This window comes from Triticum dicoccoides, chromosome 1A (genome assembly GCF_002162155.2).
Source record: "Triticum dicoccoides isolate Atlit2015 ecotype Zavitan chromosome 1A, WEW_v2.0, whole genome shotgun sequence".
Classification (NCBI taxonomy): domain Eukaryota; kingdom Viridiplantae; phylum Streptophyta; class Magnoliopsida; order Poales; family Poaceae; genus Triticum; species Triticum dicoccoides.
This window is the reverse complement of record NC_041380.1, coordinates 490,792,499-490,802,614: the sequence shown is the minus strand read 5'-3', so window position 1 is coordinate 490,802,614 and position 10,116 is coordinate 490,792,499. Positions and strand designations below refer to the sequence as shown.

The 10,116-nt window shown below is 39.1% G+C and overlaps 1 long non-coding RNA gene and 11 other non-coding genes across 14 annotated transcripts; all 12 read right to left on the bottom strand.

Annotated features, from left to right (window-relative positions):
* Positions 1–274: 274 nt before the first annotated feature.
* LOC119281753 lies at positions 275–9,693 on the bottom strand. Of its 3 annotated transcripts, XR_005138543.1 has the most exons (6): positions 5,268–9,693; positions 4,263–5,184; positions 3,980–4,175; positions 3,090–3,140; positions 2,882–3,007; positions 275–746 (listed from the first exon to the last, which is right to left on the bottom strand). It is a non-coding gene; the product is annotated as an uncharacterized LOC119281753 (long non-coding RNA). The 3 variants fall into 3 exon arrangements; XR_005138544.1 differs by having other exon boundaries at positions 3,090–3,648; positions 4,263–9,693; XR_005138542.1 differs by having other exon boundaries at positions 4,263–9,693.
* On the bottom strand, positions 6,874–6,993 carry LOC119295841. Its single transcript, XR_005144364.1, has one exon. It is a non-coding gene; the product is annotated as a small nucleolar RNA SNORD14 (small nucleolar RNA).
* On the bottom strand, positions 7,207–7,387 carry LOC119296494. Its single transcript, XR_005145259.1, has one exon. It is a non-coding gene; the product is annotated as a small nucleolar RNA Z112 (small nucleolar RNA).
* Positions 7,448–7,528, bottom strand: LOC119296813. The gene has a single exon (XR_005145394.1). It is a non-coding gene; the product is annotated as a small nucleolar RNA snoR77Y (small nucleolar RNA).
* On the bottom strand, positions 7,615–7,710 carry LOC119296627. Its single transcript, XR_005145352.1, has one exon. It is a non-coding gene; the product is annotated as a small nucleolar RNA snoR31/Z110/Z27 (small nucleolar RNA).
* On the bottom strand, positions 7,902–7,997 carry LOC119295900. Its single transcript, XR_005144478.1, has one exon. It is a non-coding gene; the product is annotated as a small nucleolar RNA R30/Z108 (small nucleolar RNA).
* Positions 8,048–8,151, bottom strand: LOC119296731. The gene has a single exon (XR_005145363.1). It is a non-coding gene; the product is annotated as a small nucleolar RNA Z107/R87 (small nucleolar RNA).
* LOC119297141 lies at positions 8,204–8,290 on the bottom strand. Its single transcript, XR_005145549.1, has one exon. It is a non-coding gene; the product is annotated as a small nucleolar RNA U31b (small nucleolar RNA).
* On the bottom strand, positions 8,500–8,589 carry LOC119296388. Its single transcript, XR_005145167.1, has one exon. It is a non-coding gene; the product is annotated as a small nucleolar RNA Z161/Z228 (small nucleolar RNA).
* LOC119296086 lies at positions 8,706–8,804 on the bottom strand. Its single transcript, XR_005144801.1, has one exon. It is a non-coding gene; the product is annotated as a small nucleolar RNA Z103 (small nucleolar RNA).
* Positions 9,240–9,324, bottom strand: LOC119297198. The gene has a single exon (XR_005145578.1). It is a non-coding gene; the product is annotated as a small nucleolar RNA snoR27 (small nucleolar RNA).
* Positions 9,391–9,486, bottom strand: LOC119297184. The gene has a single exon (XR_005145571.1). It is a non-coding gene; the product is annotated as a small nucleolar RNA snoR26 (small nucleolar RNA).
* Positions 9,694–10,116: the final 423 nt, after the last annotated feature.

Genomic DNA, 10,116 nt, shown 5'->3' with positions numbered 1-10,116 from the left:
ATATAATTGAAAACTCCTTTCGAATACGAATTCACTGATATAATTTTTGCTCCCGCCACAATCGGTCTTGGTAGTTAAATTTATGGTTAAAGTTGAAGCACGGAGATAGAGGAAGCACTACATTGTGGAATGGAGGGAGTACATTTTAGTAGGGATTGATCAGTAGTTCAAATGTGATGGTATAAGTATCATAGTATAAATTACTCAGTCAGTGACGGCTGACACAATAGTACTTCTTACTACCTCGTATCCATAAATCAGGACAAAAGGGAACATCTATTACAAACAATTGGTAGCACAGTTTCTGTAACACAATTGTTCATGTTGCTACACTTGACTTCTTATCAAACAGAGCAAATGGCACATCAAAATCAGATGCCCGAATGACCTTGTCCATTCCGGGCAGGTCGAAAAGCTCAATCAACACAGAGGTGGGTGTCGTCATGGCAGCAGTACCATTGGTTGTGTGCTGCCCTTTGGACGTAGGTGAGGAGCCTTGGGGGATCAGCCAGAACATGGCATGGACGGTGGCATCGGTCCCGCCACCCTCGGATGGCGGCTGCATCGTCGGAGAGGTGGTGTTCACAGGGAGAAGGCCAAGGTGCTGCCTCTGGATTCCTGCGTGAGCGTCACCAACAGGCAACAGGCATGGTGGGGGCGCCGGTTCTCGCCTGAATCTCCAGTGGTAAGGCCGACGGGCAGCATGATCGCGACCGCCCTGCTTGCTTACATTGTACCTCCTGCACCTGCCATATGTATGAGGATTAATTCAACTATAAAGATGTCAGAACTCCCAATGTGGTTAGATATATGTGGATAAGACTGTTGGGCTGAACAAAACAATTAATCTGTAGATAAGACTCAACACACAATGACCTCTTGACCAATTTGAGAGCATGAGCTGACATAGATCGATTCAGTAAGAGCTGGCTACATAGCAAACTGGCCTGGTTAATTTGAAGAGGAATTCTCAGTTATTAGTATGCAATAGACAATATCAGAAAATTATGATCAACCTTCTAAACAAGAAGATGAGGCAATATTTATGTTTGAGATATCTAGCTCCGTCGCCATGTCAGCTGGAGCTGGTGGTATTTGGGATAGTGCTAGCAAAGTATCAGCAAGCACTTAGTCCTTCGTGAAAAAATTCGATGACTACAAGAACCCATAGTTCACTTGCAACTTTAAGTCTTGTATTAGAACAAAGTAAAAGAGCATTTTTTTAGACAGAAGATACATGCCATTGGCTTAAGAGAACATCTGAACCGTGGATGTCCCAAGAGTAGAAACACCAACATCAATAGTATATTCAGGGACAAGCTAAGTTAGATTTTTTGTTAAAAACTATTAGTCACAGATGCTCCTATGCAATCTGCAAATCAATACGTAAAGATGGAAAGAGAAAGGGACAAACTATCCCTTTTCTTAGTTGTATGAGACATCAAATGCAGTGATTAGCACATCGATCTTAATTTCCTAGGAACTGGTAGGTCCACATCATCACAGCCCTCAGTCACCTTTAAATATGTAAAATGATAAATAAATTGAACACTTCTGAAGTATTAACATTAATACAGATAATGACAGCACGGTAACATAATACCATGCCAATGAACTGGGAAAGGGGTAAAAGAACTAAAAATGCCCAGCGCAATCAGTTACTTGTTGGGGGCAAATGCGCAGTAATCTTTCAGAATAAGCTTTACCACGTCCCTTTATTATGGTCATTGAGATCCTTAAAATTGCAGGATAAATATATTGTACTCCCTCCGTCCCATAATGTAAGACGTTTTTTGACACTAGTGTAGTACTTCACTATTTTTTTCTGCTAAGATCAATCACCTTCATATGATCTGAGACATTTCATTCTCTCGGTTTATGTATGATGTCAACACTACAGATATCAGGTCAAACAACTCGAAGAATGAAACTGCTAACTGACTTGAGCATAAGTCTCATTGCCTCCCGAACCATCTAGAGGACTTGGCCCAGCTTAAAAAACTACTCCCTCCGTCCCATAATATAAGAGCATTTTTTACACTAGTGTAGTGTCAAAAACGCTCTTATATTATGGGAGTGCACTGCAAAATGTTTCGCACATCTTATACACTACCAGTTTAATGAGCAGAGAGTCAAACGGCCAGTAGTTCCTTAAGAGCAGAAATAGAACCAGAACCTCCTGTTTTCCTCTCAAGTGCTGGCAATACATCATTCCTGGTGTTTTCAGAGTATCCAAAAAAGTTTGGATTGCCACCCAAACCATCTTCGTTCACATCAAATAAATCAGTATTTGGACCAGACAACATGTATTTATCTACAAGTAAATTTGCCACATCAAATCAGTATAAAATGTTTTCAACATAACAGTTTCCTAGACGATGAGCACAACAACACTATATATATCCGTCTTTAACTTAGAAAAAAATGAAACAAAGCTCTATCAAGAGATTGTCAGAAAAAAACTAAAAGGCAAATCATGTTGAACTTATGACAGGAATATCCAGCACATCAGGTGCCAACTCATGTAACTCTTAATGTTCCGCATAAAGGCATAATACTAAATGGCATCCAACTAACACATTGCTTATGAAATATGGATGTACTGGTGTGTTCTCAAAATTACTTATGGGAATAGTGGAAATTTGCTATACAGTTATCTGTAAATTTCTTGTCAAAATCAGAATACAACAGTAATTTCACTGAAAAAACAGGAGGACGTCGCAGGAATCAGACTGATTATGAATAAATATTGCATGGAAACAGCCAAGTTTTTACAGAGTACAACAGAAAATCACACAAATAATGCAAACAACACATCATGAGTTCCCAGAGAGAAACTTGTAACCATAGTTTGTGATAGGATCATGCATAGCAAACTTACATATTTATTCACATGCAAATTGTATGTTTGAGAATCCAAAGTCTTGATTTTGGCTTGTATTGTACTCTCGGAACCCTCAGCAAAATATGACATTTCTGCATCTGAAGAATTACACTCCATAATCTCCTGCAATGACAAAAACATAATTATTAGAAACATCAGCTGACAGTTTGGCCATGCAAGGTGTGAGTTTATTCATCCAACAAACCAGTAGAACGGAATCAAGCAAGATCCTTTCACATGTAGACTTGGACATGCACTGGAAAAATCATGCAGCAAGTACCCATCAAGAAATAGTCATCATTATATTCTTATAGTATCAAATCTAATTCCAAGATAGATGGTGCTAAAAAGAGAAAAATCGACTCCACATAATAGAGCATATATGCTTTCAGTAAACATGTGAACAATCCAAATTTAAAATGAATCTCTTGATTACATACCATATTATCTTATATCCGCGAAAACTAAACTGGAGAGTTTAGTACATGATATAAATGCTGAGCTACTGGAGGCAGAGGATTTCTAGAGGCCCTCAAAGACTTAATTTTTGAAAATAATGCTATGGTGGTTGCAAATGTTGTTGCTGCTCTTGCAGAGATTCAACGCAGCAGTGTTCATCCGATCTTTGAGATTACAAAGATATACATTGACAAAGCTTCTGACTGCTCTGAATGGATGCACAGAGTATGATGTAGTTCTTGCTTTGGGTTCTTAACTGCTTATCATGTTTGATAAATTTGTAGGTGGGGACAATTCTTGATTCCCTGTCAAGGTACAAAGCAGCAGATGCAGGGAACGCAGAAAATATAGTCGAACAAGTTACACCCCGTCTTCAACATGTAAAAGGTGTAGTTGTTCTTGGTACATTAGCCTGATTCACATGAACCATTAGCTGATGCTCATCCGTGCTAGTGAAAAAAAACCCGAGCCTTTCTTTGAGCAATACAAATTAATTATTATAGGATATACCAATTCTGTGTGAAGCTCCTCAACATAAATTTGCAACGTGTAGATAGAAGATGAAATAATAAGCAACATAGAATAGTTTAATTGTAAATTCAGGTGTCTCCAGACAGGTCTGAGGAAATTGTCTACCTTCCATTGACAAAGAATAGATTCTTGTGAGCTTCCACTGGAAAATTTATCTAGAATAGGATTAGCATCTTAAATCATGTCAAGTTGAAGTATTGATACTGCTCATAATCTTAGACACACTTGTACTGTTTGCACAAATCTTCGCTTTGGAACTTGATAGTGTAGTCCAGAGATGACTGACAACTTCCTCAATTAGCTGAACATCGTCGATTCAGTAGTGAGCAAAAAATACATGCAGGAGTGACAACGAATGACTTTGCAGAAAAAGAAATGAAACACACACCCTTACAAAGTATTGACACCAGCATTTGTGCGCAGATCAACTGCAGCAGCAACAAAATCTTTCCCATACTTCTTTTCAAGAAGGTCCCGCATCCGACTGAGTTCAGGGAATTCAGAGCACCTTGGGGCTGCAAATATCAAACTGCAGATACCTTCTTTCAGGTCCGCTCGGCATTCCCTGAAGAAATGGTTGGCCAGTAGCACAAGTTTAGGTCCTAGTTTTCTGTACAGTCAATTCTGAAGGCAAGGAAATGTTGCAAGATACATACTTCTGCTTGGCAATGATCGGAAGCCATGTAACAATCAGTTCGTAGAACAGCTCGATAATCTCATTTGCCGCCATAGTGTTTTGTTCTCTAATTAGCTATCTCTCTTTTCAATATAATGAAATGCAGCGTTTTCTCAAAAAAAACATGCTTGGCCTGAAATACACCAAATAACTTGATTCGAGATATGGTCAACAGTGTTTTTCTCATGTTCGGTACCATGCGCATATCCTTTTCTTAAATACATAAATATGCACATTTTTTAATTTAGAAAGGCCAATAACCAAATAAGATGCACATTTTTTTTAATTCAATGTTGGATTGGATGCAAATGTAGAAACAACCTTTTCTCTTATATGAAGAAAAGTTTAACAGCAACCTGATTGTCAGGAATTAACTATAGGAAGTGTAGATTATATAAATAATGCAAAAATCCTCACGGTAGATAAAACTCTCCGAGTACTAAAAGATGTGGCATGCCAGTAGGATAACACTTTAGAAATTGCCATGCCTCAATGGCCAACATACACTGAAAAATTCTCCACGCCTCTACAAGCAGAGGCACACATCACATAAGGGGATAAGAAAGGGGATTCGCTCCTCCATGGCTGAAGAAGGGCTAGGGGGGCTGCTCCACTAACAAAGGTATATGTTCTCCTGCAACATCGAATAGAGGGATCTTTGTGAACAGAAGACCAACTCCAAATTAAACACACACGCAGAAGTGATGGAGAGGGCACCTTGTCCATTGCGTCGGCACAAGGGTAAGAGCCGCCTCAAGCAGCTTGAACCAGCATCAGAGCGCTCGCGCCACCGTGGCCATGAGGGAGGGGGAGGAATCAAGGCGGTTGTGAATGGTGAATGGGAAAGGAGGACGATTCATTTCTCTCTTTTTTTTCTCTCCTTCAGTTTTTTTTTCACCTCGCACGGTAAAAGGGCGCCCTTTGTGCGACAGTTTAACTGTGTTTCTAGGGACAATGGGAAGTCGTGTAATACTTTAGAAATCAACTGGTAATATTTCTCATAGTTTCTTTAGAAACCAAGGATATGGTAATGTGAAAAATCTTACTTTTTTACTTAATTCACATGAACCAATCATAGATGATGTTCTTACGGGGTTTTGGTGATGTACTTGAGTGATCCTAAAGAAGCAAGCATCTAGAACATTTCCATTATGTCAAGTGTTTATTTTGGGCCATAGTTCAATCCAGTAAGTTTAGTTGATCTCCTTTGACTTTTAATTTAGTTTTATGTACCAGTTTGCTTCAGTTAATTTATTTAATCTCCTCCTGCACTACAATTCCTTCATTGATCTCTCATACGTTTAGCCAGTTCAGTTTGATAGTTCAATTGATCTCCTTTGCCACCTGCACTAAATTACACTGATTTCCAATTGACAGATATGCTCACAAATGGACAGCATCAATGATATGCTCTCAGTACAACCCAGATCAGAGTATTGTGCTCACAAGACAAGCATAAATGATCCATTTTAGTTCTATTTCCGGTCCTGACTACTTGTTATTTCATGGCAGAACATAACTTATTGCAGACAAACAAATTGCAAGCTGTTATGATTGTGAAATAAGAACTTCAAGTAGTGAAATTTATCAGCGTAGATAACCAAACCAGCAACTGCAAAAATATCATTACATCATCTCTATTTCAACAACATGAAGTACATTTTATGGACTGATTTATAGAAACCAATGCTTCAAAACAGAGCAACGCCACTCACAGAAAAGGAGTAGACAGGTTGTACTGTTGTCCGATACATTGTCTGATACAGTCCACAAAAACTGAACAGAACAGTGCTCCAGAGTTTTCTACCTGAAATGCTGTTGAAATGCGGTTGGCGTCTAAGCTGAGTTTAACTAGCAAATGGAAATGCAAGTTTCCATCAAACATAAAAAACAACACTCTGACAGGCCAATACTTTGATTCTATGGGAGATATCAGTGCTGGACAATCACATCTAAAGTAAATTAAAGATTAGATCGATATTTTATGTTCCATAAGATTCTTTCAAGAATCAAAAAACAAAATCTCAGTGAAAACAGAGGAAACAACATAATAATACACATTGAAACCAGAAGAAATATTCTCAGATTCCACTATAATTACAGACAACATAATGCAACAAAAACAGAGATTAAACTTGAATTTGGGGGCGAGCGTAACCCAAGATCCATCTGGACGGATTTGTGCTCTAAGCACCACCTGAATACATCTCAGGAGCGTTGTAAACTTGGATGCAAGAACAGCAGCCAAGCGTTGAAACAGCGCTGCCCACATAAAACAAGATAAGACAATCAAACGGAAGACAACAAAGCAAGGATATTAATAAGGCTCAGACATCCAAGGAAGGAATTAGCAGCATTAGCTCTCAAGCCTGGCTTGGCGAAAGCTCTTAGGCGGCATCTGCGAATGTTTTGAGAAACAACCTTAAATTTATCATCATCACCGTAACTTATCCCCAAAACTGACCAAATCATATTGACTAGAACTTGTCAGACACTACAAAAATATATCAACCACAATAACCAGATCTGGAGAGTGTATACCAACCAGCCACTACAAAAGTATATCAACCACAATAACCAGCTCTGGAGAGTGTATACCAACCAAAATAGACTCAGGTTTCCTATCACACAGAACAGATTAAACAATTACAACAGAATCCCTCAGAGACCCATTTAAAATCATGCACACAGATGAACCAAACCAGGTGCAAATGGATATTCCAGCCCTGACCAAACCACAAAGGTTATAGCCAAAGGAGGACACATGCAGTGGTGAGTAACAGCTGTTGTTTACTGTGTCATACGGCACTTCCTGGCCTAAGAATCTTCATTGGGATAATTTAAGCTGAAAAAAAATAACAATACAATTAAATAAAAAAAAGTATTGAGCTCTCCGCTTTATGCCTCAGAAAGCCGCAAAAATATCGTCATTCAGAATCAGACGGTAATTCCAACATAAAGCTAATCATCATAGGCTTGAATTAAATTACAGGTCACTAGTGTGAAAGAAAAGGCTGCACACTAGCCAAAAACACAAAAGTAAGATAGTGCCCAAGAAATATAGCGTATCATCAGAATATAAAAGCCTTCTCATCCACAGGAAATCAGCACTGTGTCAGAAGGTGTCCTAAGATAGAATAAGTTTTCATCTCATGACACTGACAAAATCAAGAAGAAAATAAATAATAAAAAACTGATCTCTAATGGATTCAGTTGCGAAGATGACATAACAGCCAACTCATGTCAACCCCTCAAGATCAAGTGTTATTATGCATCAATAAATCCTCACAATACAAATAGATCATCTAAATTGAAAAGCAAAAATAACAACCAAAAAGATTGGAGATGTAGTTGCTCAGCGGAGGCAATTTTTAATTGGTTCGATTGTGCCAGCAATGTCGTCAATGCTTTCAGAAGAGGGAGCTTGTTCTCCTCATCACAACCACTCTCCAAAAGGAAACGAACAATGAACCGCACATTAAAAATAAAGGATATCAGATGGCTCAGTTCAGCGGGATAATCGGCATACAAATCAACTCTTGAGAGAAAACCTGTGATTTGGTCTGTTGAGCTTGAATATTTGCAAATCGTCACTGCCATCACTAGGAATTTAAGTAAAGAAAATCAAACAACTGTTCAAACTTAGATTTGCCAGGTCAGATTAAGTAGTATGTCAATCAGCACAGATCCACCTAAGCGGACCCTAAGACTGGGGCGACAAATTTGAAATCATCATCCTCATAACTACAACAAAGCCGACCTAAGACTGGGCCACATCTCTTCTAGGCTAACGGCTGCGCAGCTACAAATCTCTTTTGCTTGCTTCCAACTGCTACCGGGTGCCACATTACAAGTTGTATGAATGAAAAAGAAATGCAATCAACTCCTCAAACAAAGAAACTGAAGCCACGGGAGAACCTAAATCACCAACAAACTGGAGAAACAGAAGAGGCATCAGATAACATATGAATGCACCATTACACACAGAGTGTCTCAGACGACCGTCGTGAGTTGCATATGGTTTCTCATCATGTGCACACCACAATATTAATCAAATTTGAATTGACACTGAAATTTCCATTCGAAATATGCCAATGAAAATGCTAATAAAGATAAAGGGCCGTTAAGAAAACATAAGAGATATTTTTGAAGTGGATGGATCAGATTTCTGGCTTGGAATCCTCTGATAAAGGATAACATTTGCGCACAGTACAATCATTGTCGATCAGCTGGGGAAAGGATCCTCACTTCCATCCGAATAATTGTGAACACTATCTTTAAACAGAAACTAAAAAGAAGAAAAACACATAAAACCAAATAGAACTACAGTAGAGAAAGATATCAAATCGCCAAATCATCAGTAAGTCGATTCAATCAAATAAGCAGAGTAGAGTGACATATTAATTATAATTAGGATATGTATGTAAGAGCCACGGCGCCCTTTGGAGAGACACATCCTAGGGCACAAAGTAGGTAGCTCAGGATACAACAGGTTAATGTTGCTTCAAGGGAACGAGTCCACTGGAAACCGATCAGACTGATCCTCCCAATGACCAGATGACGAAGCACAGAAAATTCAAAGAAATATCAGAAACGAAACAAAAAAATCAAAAGAAACAATGAAGTAAACAGCTAGTATTGCCCAGAGAGGAAAAAAGTTGATCATAGAAAACAAAACGTCAAGCGTGCCTTGGATCTCAGTAGGTAATGCTTTCCTCATTACTTAGAAGTTCGAGAAAGATAACGCAGTAAACAATAACATCAGGGATCCACGACTTGAAGCAACGCAAATCCACGGGGAAAAAAAGGCAGACAGATCTAAACAAAAGCAAGAACATGAGAGCATCTCAGACTACAAATTCCCCAATGTTTTTCTTCACTGCCGAGACTCAAAGTGCAAGGATGAGTTAAGTGGATGTAACATCACGGATGCTCCCGAGAACAAAACAAATACGGCAGATGCAATCTAAATCTCGCGGCAAGGAACCAGAAGTAGGAAAATAAACGCGCGGATAGCGTGGAGAAGAAGCAGCGTATGCGTAACTCGCCGGGTTCGGATGCCGCCGACGGCGACGGCGGATCCGGTCGTCACCTGATGCGAACGGATCGGTGGTTCGGCGATGACGGCGGCTGGGTGGCTCTCTCTGAGGTTATAAAGGAGGCGTCCTAACCCTAAACGTCGGGGGAGCCGGACTACAGGCGGTACGTGATGGGCCTGGGAGTCTTAGCGGGCTTATGCTGGAACTGTAATGGGCCGTTATTCTCTTGGGCTAACCGACCAGATTTAGGGCTGGAAGTTAAAATAATTACATTCTCTCAAAAAAAAGTTAAAAATAATTATAAAATTTCAGAAACATATATGTGTACCCCTAAAAAAGAAACATATATTTGTGCTAAAAATATATAAATTTCATATTTTTTCTAGGAGGATTTTGGAAAATTTATGTATATTTATGGTACTACAATAAATCGGCGACTAGAAGCAACTGCATATCATAGTTTATCACCTTTTTTTTGTTTCTCTAAGTTTTCAAAAAAAAATCATATTGTAGTTGTATACTCTGTC